Source organism: Trachymyrmex cornetzi, unplaced genomic scaffold, assembly GCF_001594075.2.
Source record: "Trachymyrmex cornetzi isolate Tcor2-1 unplaced genomic scaffold, Tcor1.1 scaffold4, whole genome shotgun sequence".
Classification (NCBI taxonomy): Eukaryota; Metazoa; Arthropoda; class Insecta; order Hymenoptera; family Formicidae; genus Trachymyrmex; species Trachymyrmex cornetzi.
Window position 1 is genome coordinate 87,726 of NW_017298743.1, and position 27,438 is coordinate 115,163.

The 27,438-nt window shown below is 37.3% G+C and overlaps 1 protein-coding gene across 1 annotated transcript in view; it reads left to right on the top strand.

Annotated features, from left to right (window-relative positions):
- The first annotated feature begins 14,746 nt into the window (after window positions 1-14,746).
- tio (zinc finger domain-containing protein tiptop) overlaps window positions 14,747-27,438 on the top strand; it is a 161,145-nt gene continuing 148,453 nt past the window's right edge. Inside the window, 1 exon segment of the mRNA XM_018512253.1 lies at window positions 14,747-14,800. The gene's annotated coding sequence lies outside the window, so the exon portion shown is untranslated.

Genomic DNA, 27,438 nt, shown 5'->3' on the forward strand with positions numbered 1-27,438 from the left:
AGTATTTATGTAAATAATTTCATATGCTAAATTTTTAAATATTTGAACAAAAAAAATCATTTTTTCTGTGCACAACACATATATAAAATTGAGAGTAAAATATTATTTTAAAAACTGATTATTTTATGGAATAACATCACATATTTTAGCTGTAGTTAATAATGATTCGCGCGCTAATGTAAAAAGGTCAGCGCGATTTCCATGGGGAATGGCATCTACCGCACCTTCGATCATCACTAATCTGGTCAGAATGATCGAGGGTTCCGCACCCTCCCTCGCTCTTAATGCCCGCTATAATTAACAATAATCAGATCCCTCGGACACGAACGCGCTGGCCTTGTACGACCTCGTCACCGAAATCGAAGTCCGAATAGAGCGAGCAAAAGATGACGACGAAGACGACGCGACGGAGAGAAGAATCCTTGCGGGACTCGTCCAACGAAATTAGACGATCCCGATCCGAAGCCGTAAGCGACCACGGGCCCCATTCCCGCAGACTCTCTTAACCTCCTTTTCATCGGTCTCCTCCTTATCCCGGTTCAAGGAACGATGAGATCCGCCGAGTGATCGTATGAAATCGACTGAATCTCCCTAACGTAATTCTGCTCGACTTGTTTGTATCTGTAAGAGGAATGGCGGACGTTCGGTTCTCTCTGCCTCTAATTACAATTTCCGGCGAGCCACTTATTGTCCCGTTTAGTCGTTAGGACTTGAGTATCAGAATAACATGCGAGGATAGATCCTTTCCAATTTCTGACTTCGTCGCATAACGTTTCTTTCCCCCAATTTTCTTTCAATCATTAAATATATCTCTATTCACAAAAATTTAATTCTAAGTTCTTTTACGTAACAAATAATCGAAAATTATATATATATTGCAATTTATACTTGGAAAAAAATAAGTTTGCTGAAGTATCTAAAAATCTGCAAAATAATTGATCACCAAAAATTATACAGAATACATTCTCAAGCGTTGATGACAAGTAATGCAGCAACAAGTTTTAACAGTTTAGCAACCAATTTGAGTTTTACATAATTATTTTGAGATGGTCCAAACAAAATTATTTTTCAGATTTGTGATTTAGCTAAATTTTTAGATATTTCAGCAAAATCGATCTTTCCGTATATTTACACACAATCGTGCTAAACATTTGATATAATTATATATAAAGTGACGGCTCAATATCTGTTAAAAAAAATATTATTTCTAAACTTTTTTAAGACTTGGGCATGCCATGACAGATATATTGAAAAGTCTACATTTCTGAGTTTGTTTATTAGCGATGCTGGAAAAGAAGCGAACGCGGACAAAAGCCCGCGTTATCGGGCGAACGGGTAGTGTCCGAGAGCTGGTTACGCCGCAAGTACCATTCAATGTTTCGTACGTTCGCTAAGAAGTGGCGAGTATACCCTTTCGACTTCAGTCGTCCGAAGCATACCAAGTAGGTGAACCTTCGTAGGACCCGGAAACCATAGCAAGGTGAGCTCGCAGCATGCGAACGTCCGGCAAGCGGGAGGGGGAGGAGGAAGGGACCTGCTTGCCCGAGAAGGGAGATGGACCAGAGGTAGACGCAGGGGGATGCAAGGTCCGGGGAATATTGAGCCGCTCCGTTAATGTTTATAACGACGTTAGACGTTGGTGTCCCCGAAGCGCGTGTGTAGGTGCCACGGGATAGGTAGAGAGGTGGCTTCGGCCACCCTTCGCCATAGCCACCGTCTCTTTTTCTCCCCAGGTCCACCGTTCTCACTCTCCGATGCTGTGTCTCTCTTTCTCTCTCTCTCTCTCTCTCTCTCTCTCTCTCTCTCTCTCTCTCTCTCTCTCTCTAGTCTCCCTTTCTCTTTCTCCTTCTCGGTGGCGGCAGTAGTGGCAGCGCCGGCAGCAGGACAGGAACTGACATAAGCGCGCGAGTGTGTATGTAGAGCACGTACTCGGGGGCTCTCCAGTTCGACGGAGTAGGTGGAGGGTGGGTGGTCGTGGGGACCCCTGCGTCGGAGGAGGAGGGGACGGATGGCGGGTGAGTGGGTGGTTGAAGGTGGCGGAGGACGAAGAGGAGAGGGTGGGCTGCATTCTAGCAATGGGATGAGGGAGCCTCTGTCTAATCGATGCCGCGGCGGTGCGCGCTCGCCCCGCTGGCTATTACGCACCTTAATGTCCTTTTCCCTCGACCCCCTCCCCCCTCCTCCTCTACCGCCCGCCGCCCCCGTCCGGCCAACCACCCACTCGACGGCCCTCGCGTCGTCCTCCTCCACCTTCGACGCCGCGCCGCGCCGCGCGCCGCCGCCGTTGACGCTCCTTCTCGCTTCCTCACCCTTATTCCGCAGCTTCTCACGGCGGCCACCGTCCTGCTCTCACCCGCTGCTTTCCTTTCGTTCTCTCCGGCACCGAGAGAGAGGCGGGCCTGACACGTGTCAATCTACCGCAGACGCCCGGATCGATACCGACGGACCTCGGCTTCTCTCTTTCACTCTATCTATCTCTCTCTCTTTCTCGACACTCCACCTCTTCCTTCGTCGTACTGCCGACAACTGCCATCCCCCCGTCATCCTCCTCAACCAACCTCCCCCTTTATCACCTCCCCGGTAACCGCCGCACACCCTGCAACGAACCTTCTACGAATGCTGGCGCTGTATGCTAGGCTAGCACTCAATGTCTGACCTGCTGTCTCCATCGGGATCCTCTCTATCGAGACAGAAGAAGCTTCGAATTCAGTTCAAATGTTTTCGAGTTTGACCAATCGGGACGAGATCTTGGTCGTCTAGATCTACGTCGCTTGGGAGCTAAATGGGACGATGTTTTTTGTAGCTTCAGGGTGAAAAGAGGTCTTCTCTTACGCAGAGGCATTTGCCCCTTTAAGGATATCATTTAAAGACGTTCGATTCGTTCGGCTGCGAAAAGGAATGCGACTTCCGCTGACAGATTTAATGTGGTTACCTAAAGGACACCAGATTCTAAGTTAAAAGGATGTTAGGCGGTCAGTAACTTTGCGGAACAAACTTCTTGCGTGGCCAGAACTTTCTCGTAAAGTGCACGATTATTCATAACGGCTGAAAGAAAAGAGCCGAAACAAGTATTCTGAAATGCGTACGTTTCCATTGAGAGAAAGATAGTTTCCATAAAAAAAAAAGAAAGTTGTCCATTTTATTTCGCAGATGCGATTAAAATAAATGAAGTTATATAATACTTTATAGAATATATTATAAATCTGGGCAGATAAATTTGTTACAAACGATACATTTTGATAAACAGTGAATTTTTTTCGTATGCGTAAAGAAAAATTTTATGCGTACGATTTAATTTTTCCTAATTTATTTGTTGAATAAAAGAACATCATAGCACATTATCGCACACATTGCATTCATGCTATACATTTCCCATATTTTTTATATGTTTGTGTATGTAAATGATTTCTTAATCTGTTTTCAAAAGTGGGACGTATTTATACAAAATATATTATATTATAATTATTTCGATAGATATATAAGTAAAATACCTTTTGACAGTTATTACTATTAAAGCAATAACACTATGTCAAATTTCACGGAAGTGCGTGAGTTAAAAATGGTTACAGCTTTAATGGACAATCTAGTGACTGCAATCAATGTCACAGAGTAATAGTGACTAGATTCTCCGTCCACAACCCCCTGTGAAAAAATGGAGCGCGTGATCTGGACCACCCTCGCAATCCAGAAACGACCTCTCGATCGAGTCGTAAAACTTTTATTTTCGCCTAACAAACGTGTAACGCTTATTTATAATGGCACAGAGAAAAAAAGACTATCACCTATTTTAACTGTTCAAAAAGAAAAAAGGAAAAATCAAACTATGTTTAATTTAAAAATTTCTAATGTTTATGCATGCATAATATGATAAATACAATATCATTATATTAGATATACAATTATAAATGTAAGAAAATTATTTTACAAGATAGAGAGTTTATTTAAATCCTGAGCATTAAATAGATAAGATTAAACTTTACATGTGAAGCATATTGTAAGTGGTGGAAGTAGAAAAAGAGAAATTAATAATTTAAGCAGTAATTAAATATACTTGAGTGTTACTTTTGCTACGTAAATTAATTCCTATATATCTCACTTAAATTGCCACTTCAGTATCATAATTAAGCGGTGTGAAATTAATTTTTCTTTGATATCGAAGTGTTCCTTGCACAAGTAGTAGGATTAATTGCGTTAAGAGAATGTCGACGTGCATGAACGAATTACAGTGCGATAACGTTCCTTACAAAAGTGGAGAGATAAATTAACGTCTTCCATCCACACCAACAGTCCGCTTGCGTTTCTGGTACTTTACACTCGCCAAGTTCACAATATTATCGCTCGTACCTCTATGAAAAATTGTACCATGTCGCGTGTACGAGAGCGGATAGAGTCCGCGTTGCAATCGTAACTTTTTAACGTGGACAAAAATATGCCGGTACTCAGACCGAAACGTAATGAAACATAAGGATAAAATATGCGAAGTGATAAGTAATTATAAGAATTTAACTTCTACAACTGATACTCTCGATACTTTTTGCATTTTATTCTGAATTCATGTACATAATATTGCTATACATCTGAAATTATTTATACATCTTGAAAAATTGAACAAAACTGCAGTATTTAACTCCTTCAAATCTGATTTTATTAAAACGCAATGTAAACATTTTTTTTTATTCAATTCATGCGCACTTTAATATGTAATTCAACAATTAATTTTTTTAAATTTTGATTATTTTAACTTATACATTATTATGTCCATTAGATGATGTCGATAGAATTAAATAACTTCAAGGGATAATGTCTTCAAATTTGATGTACGTTACAACGTATGCAGGATGTAAACGGGTTAAAAAAGAAAATAATAGTAAAAAAATAATAGTAAAAAAAATCCTTATTAATTAAAATATAATTTCGTAAAGATAATACTTGCGTATAAAATTTCTAGAAAGTCAAAGCGTAATATTTTTAATTACACAGCAGTAATTAATTTTACTTCTTACATAATTGGAATATAATACTGTAAACAAACGTAAAACATAATCATACTACTAATTGTTCCTTTCGAAAAGTCACTATGTCATTTTCTAACATGTACTAATCATACTGAAAAAAATAACTGCAATTACTATAATTTAACCAATATAATTTATAGTCATTTTTGGAAACAAATATATTTATAATCGTTTAAATTATGCAAATATAGTTAATTATACTATCAATAAAAGTTGTACACATTGCTTGAAAATCTTTAGTTTTTATTAACATATTTTTTAATTGTTATTACCAATTAGTAAGTGAATTTAAGAAAATTATTATTTTCGCTAAATATAATTATGATTGCATTTACTAAATAAAAATGTTTATTTTATGTATACTTCATATCTTTATATTTTATAATATTAATATTTAAAATTATCATAATTTATAGTACAATTATTTCATATTTGAGAGAATTGTAAATATGACGTTGTTATTATGGCAGTAATAATTATAATAATATGGAGCCCCTAATATATCATAATTATTAAAAAATGCAATTTTAGCCACAAATACCAAACACTTTTCTCTCAGTATATAAAACGATAAGAATGATTTTGTTGAAGTATTTAAAAATTTAGTCAGATACAGATTTAAACATTTTTTTTGTTGGGCTATAAAAATAATTACGCGTAAAAATTTCAAACATGATAAGCAATGCTGCAAAAAATTTTAATTTCTACCAACAATTTAAACATCCAACATAATTATTATGATAATCTAATAAAATTCTTTTTAAATCTGTAGCTAAATTTTTATTTCAGATACTTTAACAAAACCGTATGCATTCTTTCATGTACGGTTATTTCTAATATTTAATATATATGCCCAATATTCAACTCTATTCAATATTAAATATTCATGGAAACTACTAGATATATCAAAACATATTTTAGGTTTTGATAAATCGAGAAGCAGTGAGTATCTCGTATTAAACTTTGTGGTTCATTTTTCTCCTGGCTTCGATATCAATAGCCATCGGGACGTATACTAATTTCTAGTTGCATTTTTAACGCATATGATTCAATAAAATTCATGAAGTATCGGACGTTTCGTATAAGTATCGTTAAAAGTCACACGATAGACGAGCTTTATCAGCGATCTAAAAAAAAAAAGGTGAGCCGTAACAAACGGACCGTGGGGGGTTCATCTGCGACTTCTCCACGTCGAAACATCGCGGCAATTATTTTCAAACAGGCCGCCTCCGGTCGGTCAATCTTCTCATCCGGTACCCGAAGGTATTCTAATCGTCGACTCGATCGCTCGCTCGGGCTATTTTTGAAACTACGCGAAGGTTACTTTGTTGGAAATGCGACCTCCCATCCCGTTCCATCTTGCTTCTGCCTCCCCTCCCCCTTTCGTTCGAACTCGACGAACCTTTCTATTCTATCTCGCCCTTCTCGCTTACCGACTTTCCTTTCGACGCTCGAGAAACGAGTGCGGGATAATTCATGGAGGTCTCGGGGAAAAGGAGGAATTCGGTGGAATATAGAAGAAGATGGAGAAAATGAAAAGAGAGAGGAATCGTGACGCTTTCTTCGCACGACGCATCGCACGGAAGAAGTCGTCCTCGTCCTTCACCCCCTTGCTCAATTTGTGCCCTAGTCCGAAAATTGTTCCTTGGTGAATGACGCGATTCTAACGAATTTCCCTATCATCTCTCGCCGAGTTTCAAAATAAATGGTTAAAAAATGTGCGCTTCTTCTTCTATTAGGATCGAGAAAAATAAGAAGATAAGAGAGAAATAGGGGAGAGAAGAAGGGAAGGGATATATGTATGCGAGACGCGATAAAAAAATAAATGTAAACGCCTGTAACTCTCGCACAGATGCAATTCGATTCGGCAACAAACCCGGGGTATTTAGCTGGCGGCAATCGACGTCTGTAAACTATTTCGTATACGCGATTTTTTCAGCCAAATTTATGGCCGCGAGAAGCGAAATGTCGATAGTAGATCTATTTTCAAGCGTGCCGTGTGCGTACGTCCGTCGTATGGTGTTATCCACGATTACGCATATATAGACACAATTGTACACGCACACGTACAAACATGACCGCCCACGTAAAATTCGCTATTCGCTGGACGATTCTTATTGCGTTGCTGCGTTAGAATTTTTAGAACAAATCAGAGGAAATTGTCGGACGTGCCGAATGTAAAAATTGTGTAGTGTTGGCATATCTAAATATAGCAATAAGGTTCTGGTTCTCCGTACGTGCAATCTTATTTTACATTTCTATTGCTGCCATACGATTTTTTATTCTTATATACGTATATTAACATAATATATAAAATGTAATGTAATGTATACATATACGTATATAATATTACATTAAATAGATATTGGATATAATGTACTTATTGAAATGTGCTGTTTATAACAAATTTATAATATATCGTATAAAATGTTAATCTCATTTTTAATCAACTTGTGTATCATTTAATCACGTTACGAAAATAAAATATATAACCTTTTTATTCTCTTTTTATGATAATTATTTTTCTCTCCATATTTTGCTGATTTATCTAAAAGTTTAGTTAGATGCAGATCTGAAAATAATTTTGTTAAACCATCAAAATAACCATGTAGAACGTTTAAGCGTTGCTGACAATGCTGCAAAAAGTTTTAACATTCTAGCAACGAGTTTGAGTATCTTACAATTATTTTGATGGTATAAAATTATTTTCAGATTTGTATCTAGCTAAATTTTTAAACATTTCCGCACAGTTCTTTCCGTATCTTTTACGGCAATTATTGCATTTATGTCTCGCTTTTCTATTGCATTTATGTCTTTCAAAATGTTTCCGGTATGGACCATCGAAGGAAACAGTAAATGCGCTTGACGAGCCGCAAGGTCTCCAGCAAAAGATTACAAAAGCGTATAAAATTCAATGGTTGACAGAATAAGTCTCGCTACATAGCAAAACCCAATGCTACTCGTCTAAGTATTGCATCGGCATTACATCGAGATTATCGATATCGCCTATTGTTATCTGACAGATTGACGGCTTGGACTGACAGCAAACACACGCTCGCATACCCACGCGGATTTCGACGCGCGCGAGAATCGAGATCTAGGAGGATTGTCGCGATACTGCAAGATTGACATTGCCACCGTGGATACAGCAGATAGCTCTGAGAGAGGACTTTATTTTACGAGGTGCACTTATTTCGGCCCCGCAGGGGTTTGGCACTACCGGCAAGTATAGACACACGTACACACATAAATTTATGCGCGACGGACTTGTGCACTGACCCACATTGTCATTGCATAGCGGGCTGTCTTTCGAAATATTCGCAAGTTTAGTACCTCCGGGTGCGTCTACCGACATCGGCAGCGCTCGTAAAAGGAACTCCCGCAGTCAACAGTAGGAGACACAAACGCGTCTATTGCGTTACACGAGATCGTTTTTGGCTACTCGTCACGGTGTTATATAATCGTAAAGAAAAATTTATTTTTTCATGATTAAAAAATTGTTTATAAATTTGGAAAAAGTGCATCTCCTTTGATCGTCAAAATTACATGAAAAGAACGACTTTACTGAAATATTAAAAAATGTAATAAAACCAGATACAGATCTAAAAATAAGTTTGTTAGATCAAAATAATCGTGTATGAGACTCAAGCAATAATAAGCAATGCTGTAAAAGTATTGATATTTTAACAACTAGCTTTTGAGTGTTCTATATAATTATTTGGATAGTTCAACAAAATTATTTTCAAATCTGTATTTATAAGGTAAATTTTTAGATACTTCAGTATGTTCTTTCCATGTAGATTACATAATATTTTGTTTAATTTATGTTTCCCTATTTAAAAATTATATTCTGTATACAATTTTATTTGAGTCTTTGATATTAATGATTAATTTTGTTTTTAACGAGGCAACAGGAATGTTTTAAAAAGAAATGAAACGCATAATCGCAACATTAGCTATTTTCCTTGGGGAACATGGTCATATCGTTTTCCGACCCGTACTGACCATGTACAATACTCCGAGTTGCACTGGTTGGATAAAGTTTACCGTTGGTAAGACGTCGGAAGAAATATTAGCCTGGACGGAACCTTTCGCACAGAGGAAAGTTATCGCAAAGTTATGAGAGCCGTCAAACATACAAGTTAATGATTTATTGAAGAATTTATTTCATGAATCTAAGGTGACTGCGAGATACGTACTTTCTTCGGCAAGCGGACGTTGTTGTCGACACACTCAGCTAGCCTTTCACCTCTTTGAGCCAAATATCGCGAATGCGGTATCGCGAATGAATCTTACATTGCAACGCTCACATAAGGAGAGCAATTCACATATGTTCGCGATATTTTTACGGAGTGTCTTATAAGTTGGCCGTTGCTTTCATCTGTATTAGAAACCAAACTGAAGAATTGTACTCGTTTTCACATTTGTCACTGACATGACAAAGTTAAAAATATAATAAAACTCAATTTTTTTTATAAATTAAGATTTAATTTAATTTAGAGATTAATTTTTATTAAATATATATTTAATTTAAATTAATATAAATTAATTTAAATTCATTTTTTATTTAGTTTTAGTAAATTTTTTGTTTACATGCTTTTTAAAATAATAATGCAACCAAAAAACAGAGATTATTTTTCCTGAGGAATTTTGCTTTACGAAAATTTAATTTGGATTTTGTGTTAAAATATTTAAAAATATATCTATAATGTTATTAAACTTATATAACAGCCGATTTTAGTTTGATTTTATTTATTAATCAACTTATAAATTGCATTAAGCCGCTATTAGAAGATTCTCGAATAAAAAGGAAAATGCTTTTTTTTATATTTGTTTAATATACCTATAGATTATTTTTGACTACTATTTTGTTTATTTAGAAAATTCTGATAAATATCTTATCAACATATATAGACATGATTTTTGGAAAAATCTAACAAATTTAGATTACAGCCAAATTGTCCGATAAGAATGTCATCTAATATTTAATGCGTGTGAGTAAAAATGACGCAAACTCTTCGACTTTTCCGCAAAAATAATGCAACTGCTTCCTAAATAAAATGTGCTTCTTATAATTATTCTATTTTCTTCATGATTTTGCAAAGATCAAAATGTAAATCTTTACCTACATAAAATACAAAAAGATTAAAAAATTAACAAGTGCAATTAAGAAATAAATTTAGCAGAAATCGTAAATTTTTTTTTACAAAATTATGTAAATAAAAATCGAAAACTCAGGAAATTTTCTATACAAAAAAATTTGTCATTTAGATTATTTTTAATCTTGTGTCAAATAAAAATCTACGGAAATTAAGTAATTAAAAATAATATTTGTATATTCAATATTTATATTCAATACTTAATTATTAAAAATAAAAAAATAGTAAATATCGTAAAATTATTAATTAATATAAATACGTAAATAATCCTCGTTCACTAATTTCATCATAAAATACTTTCCTCTTTTACCTTATTCTTTATGTACAATAATAGTAATTGTATAATTTAATAAAAAAAACACGTTAATTATAAATTTTTATATACATAATTAATTATCTTTAATCTAGTAATGGTTTAGATCATATATGATATGATACAATTCATATGCAGCACATAAATCCTTGCCTAAATCATATAATAAATATGATTACCAAAATAATATTAAGACAATAAATAATGATTGAAAACTATCCATATCATGTATACTTTTATTGCAAAATGTCTATGTTATACCTGTCATCCCCGTCGATATATCCACCGATACGTGCTCCGAAAAAAAAACCTAGCATTGCATTACGGAAAAATGTTGCCTCCCTTTGGAACGCTTCTGTCTCCGTGAAAATGAGAGCCATGCGCCATAATCATAAACCAAGGTACATCTGCATGCGCGCTAACGAAAAGCCCATAAGTACAGCTATATTCTCTCGAATCCAGCAGGAAGTGCGCCAGGAAACAAAATGGAGAAAAACAAGAACAAAGATTAAAAAAAGAAGAAAAAATCCTCGTGGCTAGCCTCGTTAATATCTGATCCACGGGGCAAGCTCGCCAGAACGACAGACGACCGCCGGTAAATTGGGCGTTGGTGCACTTTTAATTGACAGGAATGTTTAGCGGTAATAAACGCGCGCCGGATGGAAGAAGCGAAGGATAAGCCGGGGAGCGTATGCCGACGGTAGCAGCAGTGCCGTCAACGACGACGACGACGATGACGACAGGAAAGAAACAGCGCAGTGCCAGGACCACGACTAGATAGAGACACGGTGGCAGGAGCATAAACATCCTCGACCCTCGGCGGCGGCGGCGGCGGCGGGGGTGCAGCGCGCACGTTCCGCACTGTGGGCGTCGCCGTTCTGTTCCTACCACGACGGCAAGGGTGTTCTATGACGCTATAGATCATGCGGGCTCCGCCTGGTGGGCGGAGACTGCCTGCCAGTTGGTACGGTTCACCCCGCAACACTGCTGTGTTGCCAGCGCCTCCACCGGTGCCCGCCAAAACGAGCTCTCAAATCGAGACAGTACAGATCACCGGATTCTTTAAAAACAATATCTTTCAGGAATTTTTTTCGAATCCGAGAGGATTTCTTGGAGAGAGCGACGAATCGCTGAGTGAAGGAAGCGACGAGAAGAAAGTAGTTTTTCAGAAATGAAGAATGAAGTTTCTCAAGAAGTTGCTCATTAAAACAGGTTGTTCATAAGAAGATTTTGAGAATGATTGCATCTTATTATTTCTTCACTTATAGTGATTCTTATAGTGAATTTTATAATAATTTAATGATGTGATATAATATTTACTACGTTATATTCAAATTGTTGAAAGTGATAATTGAACAAATTTATTGCAATTATAAATATACAACTCTCTCTTTTGTAAATTTTACAATACCGTTCCTGAAAATATTAGTTGCTAGAATAAGAAGATCACAAACACTTAATAACAATTCCAGATAAATCGTGAATGTCAAAAGATAATCATTTTTACAATTGTTGAAAAAATTTGTTTACAACACTACGTGTTTGTTAACTACTTGGTAACTTTCGATATTAGCTTTAAGTAAACTGATCTCCCAGCATATATTAATAATATATTTAATAAATACAACGCATTGTAAAGTATAAGCATATACATTTTAGTAAAAGAGAAATGTTCAGCAAAACTTTAGAACTGTTGATAACGCAACAATAAACTTTAACTTAGTGGTATTTTCCAATGTTTTGTATTTAATAGGAAAAGCAGCTTTAATTAATATGTATATAATTCTCTATTAGTCTCCTAAAAGTTTCAACAATTTCCAATTAAATTGACGTCATACCTTTCTACGTACCACAACTGTACATATTGATTTCAACATATATTGTGGAGCATACATACATATTGCTACAAATTTTCCCAAAAGGAAGCAGTCGGGACGCATAGAATCTTTAACGTAACAAATTTTATAGTTTTGTACATCTACTGTGCGTTTTGAGGTTAGATCTCGAAATATTCAGTAATACGCTCGACAGCTTTACTTGTCGATCTACCCACGAATCGCACTCTTAATTCGCTAACAAACAATGCCGATCGAGTACTCACCACGACCAGCAGTATCCTCCTACACGGTTTTCTTCGTGAAAATCTCGAGAAACTCCTAGGTGTGGCTCCGCGTCGCCGTAGTACCATAGTCGTCGTACAGCAGCGCCGCTCGCGGCTGCTATCAGAATCACCGCGGCTACAGCGACGTCCTCTCCCCCCTCGTGCGCCTCCCTCGTGGAGCGACATAGTCGTCGACCCCGCCTCCTTTTCCGACCTCCCCCGTGCGCGCGAGCGTGCTTATAGTCCCATAGATCTGTCGACGGGGCCCTCCGGATCCAGTTGATTCCTTTTTTCATTCAGTATCCCGACCAGCTCTGTCCGAAAATCCCGTGGCCCGGATAGTTGGCGAAAAAAAAAGCGAACGGCAACGAGAAAAATCGCGGCATTGGACTGCGACAGAGAGAACGACGCGTGGGTGCCACGTCGCGGCCACGTTGCAGTGAGGAGCGCATCCGCCAGAGTTTGGTGCATTCGCAGACGAGAGTGGCTGGCTTTTGCGCCGTCGCTGGTGCGGCGAGACCCCTCGCGTCTCGCGTCTGCTCGCGTCGCGACGCGCGTGTATGGGTACAAACCGAGAGAACAAGACGCGCACACGTCTCCCTCTCCTCCCTCCCACGGGGATCTCGCTCATTCACTCGGTATACTTCGTCCAGCGGATGTCTCTCCGCAGATCCCTTCCCGCGTCCCTTCCCCGCCTCCTCGCGGCCTCGTCGGCCTCCTCGTTCGCGGGCCGCGGACGCGGACGCGGACGCGATCGCGGCCGCGGAGGAGAGAAAGAACGAGGGCGACGGAAGGCGGGAAGGAGAGGTCGAGCGGGCGCGAGTGAGGCTAGCAAGGAAGAGCGGGCGAGCGAGGAAACGAGAACGAGCGTCGGAGGAGGGAAAGAGGACTACTACTACTCCTGGGGTCCCCCCCACCACACGGCCTGCCGCCGCGACGCCAGTCCGTAGTCAGTCAGCGCTGGACCGCCGCCCGCTCGATTTCGCGATCCACGAACGACGGTAGCCACCACCTCCACCTCCTCCCCGCTTCTTTTCCGTCTACCGCGTTCCGGATCTTTCGCTCTCTCTTTCTCCCCCTCTCTCTCTCTCTCTCTCTCCTTATCTTTCTCTCCCACGCGAATTCTTTCTTTTCTTTTCATTCGTCCGCTCTCCGTTGCCGCGTTTTTATCCTCTTTATCTACACGTGTTCTCTTTCACTTGTTTCATAATTATCTATCCGATTATCTCTTTCGCTCTGTCTTTTTTCTCTGGTTTTCGATTTTGAGATCTTTCGATACTTACGTATGTACGCCAAGTATCGTGCGCGCGTCGCGAGTGAATGCGACGTGTCATCGCGAATCACGTATCGTAAAAAGATTATCGCGTGATTATCGGGATTCTTCCCTTCCCTCCTTCGATGTATCCATCAGATATCTCTTAACACAATCCCGATAGCGGTCGTCCGAGACGAGCATTATCGCGTACTGGTGTTAACACGACGACCGATCGGGAAAGTGACGAGTGACACTCATGATTGCTTGCAGAAAAAAGTGGTGAACCAGGGGTTGGTGCACGAAGTACGGAGTAAATCAGTCCGGTATCGCGAGATCGGGAATTACCTGCAATTCAGTGCGACCGGTGGAGAATGTAGTGACGATAGTAGCCCGAGGCTAATTAATTCAGCCGCCGATACATCGACGCGAATTATCACCGTCGATCGGCTCCGAAATGGCGATGCGAGTACAGATGATTTTACAGAAGTGAGAGATCCTTGGAACTTTGCGTTCCCGGTTGCGCTTTGAGATTTGACAGGTGTTTTGTCGCTTCGCCTCGTAATCGGTTCCTTGTCAACGTACCTACGGTAGGGTGCACAAAGTGGGCCGCGAGCCCTCCATAGAATGATGGCGATCGCGAAGATTGCATCAAGATTGACGATGAGCGGGTCGTCGGCGATCACGATGAGATAGTGGTCGTCGGGACACGTGCCAGTTGGTGACCACAAGTGTTGTAAACCGGAAGAAGAAGGCAAGACTTATCCCAGGTGCGAAGGCTAATCCCGGGGGAAGATATTAGAAGGATACTTTCTCTTGGCACTTCCGATCGCTTGACTTTTCGGGGACCAACCGATCGCAGTCGAAGGCGAAGAGAACTGGAGGCCGCACGGATAACCGAGCACTCCCGAAGGACGCAGATGCCCCGAAGGAAACAGCACGCACCGCAACGCATGAAATGTGAGTCGAGACAGAGTCCATGTGCAAGCCAAGACGATTAACAGCGACGGTGAAACGCAAAGGAAATTTGTCGATCGAGCCGATCGAGAAACGATGGGACAAAATTCGTTGAGTTTTTTTTTTTCAGATTTTTTCAATCGGACGAGAAACGATAAACTGCAGCGTTAATTGTCGATTTTTTGCAAATTGAGGAACTCTCATTGTTTACCTGAATTTTATTTGGACTTGATTTTCGCGAAGATTTCCTCGCGCGAGAAAAATAGACGGAAGCAAATTTTCTCACGTGTGACGAAAAGTTCGATCGAGAAGCCGGCGTTCCACCGTCGCTGATTCGTCGGAGCAAACTCGCGGAGCCACGTGGAATACCACGTGGAATGCGCCGTGATTTCGGGAGTAATCGCGGGGAATTCCACGCGCGGGATTATCCGCGTTTATATTTTCCCCCGACGTGACTAATTATTTCCTCGGAGCCGCGTGCTTACGGGAACATTTGACGCGTAACAAAAATTCAAGCGATGTGAGACGACGGACACGATTGAACCGTTGTCCGATGATCGTCATCGTGCACCGAGCGCCGTCACGTCGGAATAAAATTCTTCGACGTTCACAGCCAGCGAATTTACTGCATTTCTGTAGCGTGTGTTTATGGATTAATTAAAACGAAGAAAACGTCTAGGCGATCGTAAGGAAACTTCCATAAAGTCGTAGAATGTCTTTTACTACCCGTTTAGCGTTCACGCGTATCTCGCTGACGGAGTTCCTAAGTTACGCCGCTGTCGTGCACAGTGGATATTATCGTGCGGAAAACTTTTAACGCGATGATTAAAGAAATAGAAAATACCTGTTTCGTTGAACCAATGCGATTTCACGACTTGTCACAGTGGCACGTTTAATGCGGAAAACTAAGCGTTTTGACACAATTTATTTTTGAATTATTATTTTTTCGATAAAATTTTCTTTAATTTTATTGACAATAAATATATATAGATCGCATTGCCAGTGATAAATTAAAAATAGAATAGAGCACAATTTTGTTGTAGACAGATCATCGGTATAGTATCGACTGTTTGAGTAATTTTAGTATGTAGGAGATGAAACGTGCAGGTGTATAAATGTACATGAGTTAGTGAGGTCAGATTTTTTTGGATACTGTAAAATAAAAATTATCGACAAATCAAAGCTAATTAAGTAACTTTTTTACGCTCTTATCTGCGGTATTATGAGCGACATATAAAATATACAATTTCAAGAAAATTAATGATCTATGATACAAATGTTCTACTTATATACAGTGCTTAATAATCACATAAAAATATCGTATCGTCCGGATATTAAATATATCAACTTTTCATAAAGATAGATACTGAGGAGAAAAAAAAAGAGAGAGGTATATATTTTCAAGAAAAGAATGTCTTAATTATATTCCAAGTTCTATTAATTTTTAATAAAATTTATAAAAGCATTTTAAATAATACTGCTATTCTATAAAACAAAAATTTTAGCTTTAATACGCACACACGTTCCTATTATATTTACTATATTTTTATTATATTCTGAATTTTTTGTTTGCATATCGCTTATAAAATTATGATTAAATTTTTTATATTAGTATTATTGTCTATTAATTAAATATATTGAATTTTTGTCTGCATTTGATCAATTATGCAATAACTTTCATTGAAAGACTGAAAAATGAATTACGAAAGACGTAATAAAAAAAAAGTTAAAGTTATATAAGAATTTTGTACGAACATAACTTCTCTCTCGAAAGATAATTTAGTAAATATAAAACATACATTTTCTGTGTATGATGGAGTGTACTAAATAATTTTTATAGTACAATATACATTCTTCACCTCTTTCCTTTTACAAAAATATTTAAAAAAAAAACCAGTTTTCTTGATAAAATTGAAAATTATTGGAACATGCTAACAGTTATACAATCTTTTTTCATGTTAACATCTTTTGAAAAAGCAATAGATGCATGAGATGTTTACTAATTCAACTTACATATATCAGAATATCTGATTAATCTTTTCTTTTTTTTTTAGGTTATTACATTTTTCAATCAAAATATGCGCATATATAAATTGTACTCTTATGTCCAGTTTAAAATTTAAAGTAAACGATTAATTATGCGAGTGAGAATGAATAAAGTTCCTTCATATTATCGCGTTTAGCGAATTTCTATAGTCGGGGAAGTTGAAATCTATCTATCCTCACCTTGGTTGAGTAAGGTCGAAGATGGGCCGAAGGCGTGCAGCACGCCATTTCGTTGAATCTCCCGACAGATGGGCAGAGCGGCCGCGTTCAGGCCGTGGCGATTTGTGCGTTTGAGGCCGTGACGCGCGCCATGCTGCCTTTCCCACGTGGGGAGTCATGAGGCGTAAACAAACTCGCCCCCGGTGGCGGAGGGACGCCATCTTGGTGAAGTTCTGCCCGGAAACATTTACAATTCACTCAACTTACCTTACCGAAACTCGGCCAAGCGCCGATAAATCTCGTGCGCGGGCGCGGCACGACGCGACGCGACGCTCGAGCCGCGTACCATAAATTCGCAGCAGTCCGCGGAGTTTCACTGACGTGTATGCTACGGGTTTTTCGCCGGTTCCGACACCTTCCACAGCTCCACCGACGATCGAGGCGATTTCCTACATTCCTAATCCCGATGATTTTCTTCCCTACACGGAGAAAAGACGCGCAGCAATGATTACTGTGCCGAGAAAAAATTTTCACCGCACAAAAGTAACAATTACGATGATCGCTGTTTGGACAGCGATGACTAGCGCGTGCACAGTAATCATTGCTGCGCAGTTTTCTCCGTGTACACGTATACGTAAACATGGAAATTTCAACCGAAGATCTATTACTTGTTTGGTTATCCAGAAAATTTAGCGTGACTCAAGTAGAAAGAACCTTTTTAAAAAAGGGCAAAAAAAAGGATATCAAGTATAGATGTTCCTTGAACAAAAAAACTGTTGTACCAAATAAAAGGATGAAACCTATAAAGTATAATAGGTACTGTATATATCTTTTATGAAAAAAAACTTAAGAGGTATATATCTTTGTATTTCCATTGATTTATATGACTCAAGTAGAAAATAAACGAAATGTCTTAAAACTGCAAATGTGAATACACGATTGAGTAACTAAAATTTTAATGGGGTTTAAGCTAGTTCTTTTTATAGTACTTAAATGATTTTTCCGATGTGAATTTATATACATATCTGCAGACTATTACGCGCGCCGAAATTATTTTCAGTCTTGTAATACAATTACAAGTTGAACTGGATTAGAGAGAAGTAATGTCACAAATTAAGTAATATCACAAATAGTAATATCACATATTAATTTAATAATGTTGATCCTAATAAGATCTTAAAAAGGTATAGAGTAGAGAAAGAATCATTTATTTCTATTTTAGTTGCATTTATAATTTTTTTATATATGTAATTAGACAATATTTGTCTATAATATATTTATACACGGAGAGAATTTTTTCTTAGAATTTACCTTGAAAATATGGTAGTTCTGGGACAACATTGTATTTTGAAGAATTTTATATAAATTTCTCTCATTCATTAATAAAATTATAATAAAATATAAGTTTGATTAATTTTACTGCTGAAATGCATGGTAAAAATCTTTAAAGTATTATAATGTACCACAACTACCATATTTTCAGAGTAAATTAAAAAAAAAATTCTCTCAGAGAAAGAATGCGTACTATTGTCAGCATATTATTGATCATACGATTCTAATATCATAAATAATAAATAGAATTATTTAAATTATTATAATGAAATAAAAAATCAACAATATTTGTATGTTATGAAAAGTTAAGCATTAATAGGATTTAACACAGGATTTATGAAGTCAGAAAGTATACAATATATTTTAAATTCCTTTGCTTAAATAATTTAGAATTCTTGCATCCTCTCTCACTTCTGTTAATTATTAAAACAAAGCAGTTAGTTTTTTCCAAAACCGGACACACTTTCTTAGTTATCTAATAGTGCAGACTTTCCAAATAATTTATTGCAACAAAGATGCGCATCTACGAGTTAGTATATTTTTTAATTCTAATAGGTGCCAATCAACGACTTGAACCGGAAACGAATGCGAAAGTTTTTAACCATGCGAAACGATAAAGCCGTCAGCGAAAGCAGACACGTATGGGTTAAAAAAATGACAAAATATGGCCTGGCGAGCTATGACGCGGATAATTTCTCCGTTTAATTTACGACGTTCCGGTGAAAGGATCCGTAAAGTACGCTGATTCCTACGAATCGATCTGCCGGGTATCGATCGCACGATCACGCTGCGCTCTCAATAGGCCCAGAAATCTAATTAGCAGTATATTATGGAGAAACGATCATCACCCGGTCGTATTCTTGTCATTAGATTTATTCTATTTCGTGCAAAGCATTCGCAATATATCAAGAGCATTGCAAAATAAAACGGTAGAATTTCTAACCGCAGTTGGAGATAAAGATGAAAATAAATGTACAATTTATTCGACATTACCATTATTGTATATCAGTGCTTCGTGATGTCGAAAATATTTACAATTTAAATTAAAAATATTTCTTGATTCATAAGATTTTAATGAATAATAACCGTATTAATTAAACGACTGTGAAAAGAAAGATCTCTATGTTGATAGAAAAGTGACATCTCTCAAAATTAGCAACTCTCTCTCTCTTCAATAGAACGTTTTTAAAATTCTGAATTGAAATAATGTTTTAATTAAAATTGTAGTGAATCTGTAATTTCTGTAACTTTACTTTCTTTCTATGTTACAAAGCAAATGAACTACAAAAGTATCATTTTTCCAGAAAAATATATTAGCCTTTATGGTTAATTTCTTTTCTCAATATCTCACAAGTGATAAATTTTTCACTCATGTCACTTTTCTATCAAGGTATTTTGCGTTTCTCAATCAAAATTTGACTTATAGAAACATGCACTGTTATTTATACATTACTGTTATATATTTAGAGTATGTGATAATATTAGTTCTAGCATAAATCTAAGCTATTACTGGTTTGTAATCAGACTGCATAGTCAATTTATTGGACTTGTATTTATATTTGCAATTACTATAACTTCCTCTCAGTGCTCCTGGAAATTAAATGGTTTGGCATATTGTATTTTTAACAGTTGAATCGATTTTTAAACGCAATTTCTCAATCTGTTTGCCAGATTCTGGCGAAGAAGACCAGATTATATACATAACGTTTACTAACATTCGCATTCGATGCAACAGGTGTAGCCTCGACGCATCCTTCGGGCCTCCATGCCCGAAATTTGCATTACTGGTATTTCATCGCGTCTTCATATCGGCTTGCATGAAAAAAATCAGCCTTGTCAATCATTGAAAACATGAACGGAAAGACGAGAATAAGAAAGTATTTGTTAAGAATTTTATTTTCTCCAAATACCTTATTCTTTCTATCGAGAGCGACGTTAAATTTCTCGGTTTCGGCGCTTTCTAAAATTGCTAGAATAATAATGAGTTCTGCGAATTCTTTGGCTTCATCGATAAAAGAAAAAGGACGCGTTCTCACCCACTCGTGTTTTTCTCAGATATTTTCTTGGAGGGCACAAAATGGCACAGTCGAAGGCAACAATTATATATGGTACGATTTTTGCCAATGTTTATCGCGAACGATAAAATCAGAATAACTAAATCGGAATGATTGATTTGCCGACAGACATATCTAATTTATTCAATACCGAAGTCTTCAGACTCCAATTAGTATATTTAGAGCGTCTCGTTGTTACTATTCTTTTTCTCTTTCTCTTTATTTCTATTGTAAGAGAAAAATCGATTTTTGACCGTTCCTGAAAAAGCAACGCTGTATTGAATTAAAAAGACTCACGAGACATATCGATCTGCGCAAAGCGGACAAATCTGAAATCTTGTTGCGGGTCCAGACTCAAAGTTCGTGTCTTTTTCTTTGCAATTTTAATGAGACGCATTCCTATCCCTGACTTATATCGCGAATAAATTCTCTAGGCGTTTCCGAATCAATATTTTACCCATAACGTCCTTGATTGGACACTACCTGATGATTTTTTGTCATCAGTCTCTGAAAACTGGATATCCTACGCAACAAAAGCTGCTGACATATTTTTAGTTATAACCATATTTTACGTATTTAAAAATTTATTTAACTTTGCCGCAATTTTATTTAATTTACAAAATGTTATTATATTTTTCTTATTTTATAAATAGTGGCAAATATATAAATTTATATTCAAGAATTGACTGCGGCTTTTATTTCATATATTATGTTTTATATCCTAGTCACTCTATAAGCCTTGTACATTATATAACTTTGATTTCGCTGACTATAATGTGGAAAATTTTATTATATATATGTATATATGTTTTAAATGCTACATTGACTTATGTTTTAGATAAATGTTGCTAAATTAAAATTAATTCTACTAAAACCTATAAATTCATGAGAATACAAATCGTTTAATACTTCAGCGGCCTGCAATATATTACAGTGTAATATATTACAGTGTATGGCGTTATATGCCGTGAAAATCAAACCAGTAACTTGAGAATATCTTTAAATAATCGGCCACTCTCTCTCATAAAATTTTTTATCGAACGAAATACTTTTTTATTATCTTCTGAAATTTCCTATTAATCTCTGATATATTAATATGTTATAAAATGTTTTAAAAAATTATATTTTATCATACGACTAATGAAACTTTTTACAATTAATAATAATAAACAAATATTAACACAACAAAAATGATGACCTTTTTGGTCTCAAGTAATCTATACGTATATAAGTTAACTAAATGATTGTATCTCTGGAACATTTGTATATAAAAGACGATAAAAATAAATGTCCGCATCGCTGATGCAGAATAACGCTCAGAACATTTCCTCGCCAGAAAATTACGGAAGGCGCGAAGGATCCTCTCACAGAAAAGTTTTTGGCAGAAAGTTTTCTCGAGTTGATTCGCGGAAAACGCGTCGCTTTTCACATTACGTTTACCTGAAGCGAGACCCGTGTCGTTAAAGTTTCACGGCAGAGTCCGGCCGAGGAAACGCGTCGAATCGTACAGCTCCGTCCTAAGGAAAAATTCCACCAGCCCTGGTAAAAATCGACGACCCATGTCGAATGTCTATTGCGCAAAACTTTCACCCCAAACAATGTCGGCACATTTTTAGGCCTTATGTGGGTTACTCTTATATTACTGCCATAAATCCTTCAATCCGACGAAAAAGCATCGCTCAGTCAAGTTCCTTTGCGTGACCCAGAGAAAAACGATTATTCAGGATAAAATGAAAAAAGTTTTTCCTTCACAAGAAACGAATTGTTTTGTCTAGAAGGTCTGAGCAGTTTGGGGTAGGCACACATTATAATAAGGTATAAAAATGGCTATTATATTTTAATAAAATCGAATAACACATAATCGACATATTGTTGATAATTAAAGTGCAATTTGTATTAATTCTACTGATTACTATTTTTGCCTTTGTACGTTTATAAATTGAAAATCTTACTGCAACAATAAACTAACTTACGTTTTGTAAAAATGGAGAAAAGATTTTTTCATTAATTTTAGAATTTATTAATTTATTTTTTCCGTCTTTACAAAATGTGTATTAGTTCACTGTTGCACAGTAAACTCTTGTAATTATATAACAATAGAGACTAAATTGCTCTTTTTCCGGTAATCTTCATAAATTTAATATTTATTTTCGTTACCATTTCTAATTCAAATGGAAATTCGATATAAGGAATGATGTAGCTAGATAAACATAACTTGTAAAACATAATTATGTTTAGAATTTATATGATAATTATCGAATATATCTACAAAAATCAATATGCATTCCAAAATGCATAACATAATTTCCACATTACAGATTCGAGTGCCACGATGCTAGATATGGATATCTACAAAAAATGTTTTATACGTGAAAGTAGTCTGTGGTAGAAATAAGTTAGTAAGTTTCAACAAGGGAGTTAAGTGTAATTAAGGTTAACGTGTATTTATCCACTTTGCAGCGGATGAAAGCTAAACAGACGGCCCTCTATATGTTCAAGATATGATCAATTTTATAATGCTTTCTGTCTAATTGAACATTGGCATTAATTGTATGAAAGTCGATGGACATGTCCAATACGAGCTTCGTAAAATAATCTCGCATGATTTAATTATGACTGTGACACATTTTATATAACTTGCTAACATTTTTCTTTTATTGAATTTCATGACCAAGCAGATGTGAGCCAAAAGTGGAAAATGACATTGATAAAAGTAACATATACATGTATACGCAACATCTTATTAAAATTTATTAGGACATTCAAGTGCTAATGTTTTGAATTCCTTTATAAGTGGTATAAATTAAGATTACTGTGAAATAGATGCACATAAATTTAGTAGTTGAGTTTAACACTTACGCCGTGATAGATACATATAAAGTATCTTTGTATAAAAGAATTTCATGTACAATAAAGTAAGTGTATAATTTCCATACGGTAATAAACGTAAGATATGTAATAACTCTAGATAAAACTGGACGTTGGCAATGGACCGAGAAACGAAATTTTTTGCCGGAGACGAATGCCGTTAGATGCGCTTCGGTTACCGTTGCAATCATACACTTTTGTACGCGATGGCAGAAGCTGGTTCTCGGGATTTTTGCGGAAAAGAAACGATGACGAATGGAAGAGCTATCGTTCGGCAGAGATATTAAAGACATATCCGCGTGTGAAACGGTTCGACGCTTAGATTTCCGCGTTATTCCCATAGATCAAGCGTGGAGTCAGCTTTCTAATCGGCTCCCATTATTTCCGGTGATCATGATTTACACGCAATGCCGCATCGATGGGCGAGTACACCGAATGCAGTGTATCCCGAGATAAATGAGACTTCGCTCAAGGAGCCCCGTGTGTTTTTCACTTTGCAATCTTCGGCCGGCGACGATATCTCGCGACTAACATTTGAGTTCGCTCGCGTATGCAAATGGTAAGTATGATCGATGGTGGCCACTAAAGGATTCATGCGGCAGAAACAGACACTGTACAATTTTCATTGCGCTGTCATACAGAGTCGGGTCATTTGGTACATGTGTACTTAAACCGTGCGTCGTTATCACGAATCTACGAGAAACAACTGACAGACTGATGTGTCCCAAATTGCATTTGCGCATTATGCAAATTTCGCTGGACCAATTTACCCGGTGAAGGAGAAACGGAATTCTTATTTCAGAAAAGAATTGGAATCGTACGATTTTACCATTATTACACAGAGAAAAAGATTTCTTTAAATTTAACAAATTTTATTAAATCCAAAAAATCGTATACATTGAAATAGTCCAATCAAATCGGTGTTTAAAGTAAGAAATGTTTAATTTAAAAAAAATTTTAACTTTTTATATAATACATATCTTATCCTTAAATAATACATACTTTACCTAAAACCAAATATTTTCTTGTACAAAATGTTTTATTTCATAGAGTAATATTTAGCGTAATTGAAAAAAATGTTATTTCATCAAAAAATATTGCTCCAAATAATCGTGCTTTTTTTCTGTCAAACAATGATTTTAATGTAATAAAACTAAAAAATTGATGTTAAACAAAATAATGTTTTATTTAGAATTAAATTGTTTCAACGAAGTAAATGTAAGTCAAAACAACCAAAAATCAGAATGTAAAGAAATTTTTTTCTCTGCGTATCCTACATATTTTGATAATTGAAACAAAATTATTTTCAGATCTACATCATAGGTTAAATTGTTAAATACTTAATAAAATTGCTGTTCCCGTGAAAAGTAAAATTAGCGTTTATATATAGTTGGTTTTGGTTACATATATTAACCGAGCGTTTGATTAAAATTATTTTATGAAAGCTTTAGTAACTATCATTTAGACTAGGTTATTATTATCAGATTTCGTTCTAAAAAAAAAAAAACGCTGTTTCGTATAATATTCGCGCGAGAAGAAAATTCCCAGTTCCGAAGGTATCATGATCCTCGCGTTTGGGCGGTTTAAAAGTATCGTCACCTTTTTGCGAGAGCGACGTGACGCGACGTCACGACGTTGTAATCGGTGATATGAGGCAGACTGTCGTGAGCGGTCGTCGTCAATATCTTCGTTTGAGACGAGCCATTTAACGGCGCGACGCTTCTCGCCGGTCTCGCAATGAGCGAGCGAGAGGGGAGGGCGGGGGACAAGAGCTTCTCTCGCACCCTATTTTCGAGACTCGTAAAATCCGCCGTTCTCGTATATCCGACCGATCCGTCTCCCGATTTATACTGCCACGTCGCCCGTCACCACCGCCGTTGACGACGCTGACGCTGACGCTGATGCTGACGCTGACGCATGACGCCGCGCGCCTCTCTGCCTGCCGCTCTCTTTCCCGCTCTTTCTTTCGCTTTAAGCGGCTCTAATAAATTAGCCGTAGAAAAAGACAGCCGCGTGACAGATGCCCGATGGCTGCCATAAAGGAGCTGCTGGCGACGCTCGCGGGTGGTGGCGAGCGCACATCAAAGCGCATCCGTGCGGCCTCATGCCCGATCCATACCCGTAGTTTTATGTTTACCGAGTGATTTGTTGCCCCCTCGCCTGACGAGTGCGTCGCGAGAAGCGAGACGCTCATCGTCAAGAGGAAACGCGCCGAAATAAATATCCCGTTCTTATAATAGAGAGAAATTTAAGGTTGCACAGTTTCAAATTTTCTTTAATAAACACGATAAATCAGACTAAATAATATCCACAACTCTGAAGTTACATCCGACCTATTGAGAATATTCAAAGCATGGCGGATGCGACGCACACGATACGCTCCGTCGCTGTGCCAGGCTTCGCTATATTTCATTGTCAGTCAAATCGATGATGAGAAATGATGACATATCTATGTATTAATTTAGTATTAAAATACTAGTGACATTCAATTAACGTATGATTAATTATTAAGACATTTGTAATGTTTAGTTTTTTCTTGCGCTTTAGAAACGGAGTTTTTTACGTGAATGCTGCCCGACTGGATGCGATTTAACCAAGGTGCAGATCGTGCGAGAGAGCGGACTCTCCGACTTAAGTGTAGCGCGCGCCTTCCCAGGTGATTTTAATTGGCTGTAAATAAGGAACTGAATTACACCAAGGCGCGATCACGGGTATACGGGAGAGGTTGGAATCCGTGTCGTGTCGCGCATTCGACGCCGAAGTGGTGGTGACGGTTGTGAGTATCGAATGTATCGATGCTAAAACGTCGCGTCGGTCTGTTATTATCGCGCATTATACATTGTTAGAACGCATTAATAATGTATCAGGATTGCCAGTGGTGCTACGTTGTCGTACCAAATATATTTTCCAACACACGTTTCAACGTGATCGAATCGCTTCGTATTAAATGTATTAAAATCATAGCACTAAAACTCGAAGATATCGCTCTCTTATTTCAAGAGTGAAAAAAATTAAGTTTTTTTTCAGAAAAGAGAAAACTATTTTTCAATTTGATAGAAATTTTTGAATCCAATAAGAGAAAGAATCCTATTTTCGATAGAAGCGGATCTTGGTGTGCTTGATAATATTCATGTGCGAAATTGCAAATACATTTTTCAATTCTCAATTTGAATCTGGAATGCGAACCTTTGAATTTCCCTTATTCCGTGTCGGCGTTTTATCAATTTGATTACCGAGGTATATGGAAATATACTTGTCACAATAACTATAGTAATTAATAGATGAACTTTGTTTATCAAGAACATGTGTATAAATAATTATAAGTCCAGCAAATTAGACCGATAAGAATAAAACAAATAAGAGAAAGAAAATTATTGACTATAATTAAATAATATTGGCAAAAAGAATATATTCTTAATATTATCAAATGTCATTTTTTATTATTTTCCCTTTATTATAACCCTTAAAAATTCGTTCTTTTTTAATTAATAATGACTGACAGTTTTTTAACCACCTTTTTCTGAGTTGTGCCGATTTCGATGATTTTTTAATGAAGTTCAGGTTTACTTATAATGTAATGTTTACTTATAACTAATTCATGATAATAACTATAGAAAATCATATTTTTAAAAATTCGTGTCTCTTTCGAGATAAAGGAGCGATATGTTTTTAGCTTATACGCATACGTATTATTTATTCGATTTTATAATAATTTTAGACACGCTGATTCGTAAAGGAACGTTTCTTCTATCATTTTCTTTCTAAGCAATCTTTGAGATCTTTTTAATAAAATAAAGCGCTAACGCGCAGTATTACCCCTCGGCTCGAAAGTCCCATGCCGCGCGATACAAGTTGAAAGCAAACGTTATCCACTCCTTCGGTTTGAGGCTGCGAACGACTGCGTTGATCACCGGACGAGAATACGGCGCGCCGCCCGGTGCTCTCGCGTAAGAGTTGACAGGCCGCGCCACTCGAAAACGAACCACCGTTCGAGCACGCCGGCAGAGGCACGCTTAAGTGACTTTCGGTGTTTGGCCTTTGCACGCGGCGAGAGCCTTTTGCCTTCGCGACAAGTCCCGCGGCGCAGCTGGCTACGGAAGAAGTAGATGGAAGGCGATGGTATGGTGGTGCGGTGCGTTGCTTCTCTCTCTCTCTCTCTCTCTCTCTCTCTCTCTCTCTCTC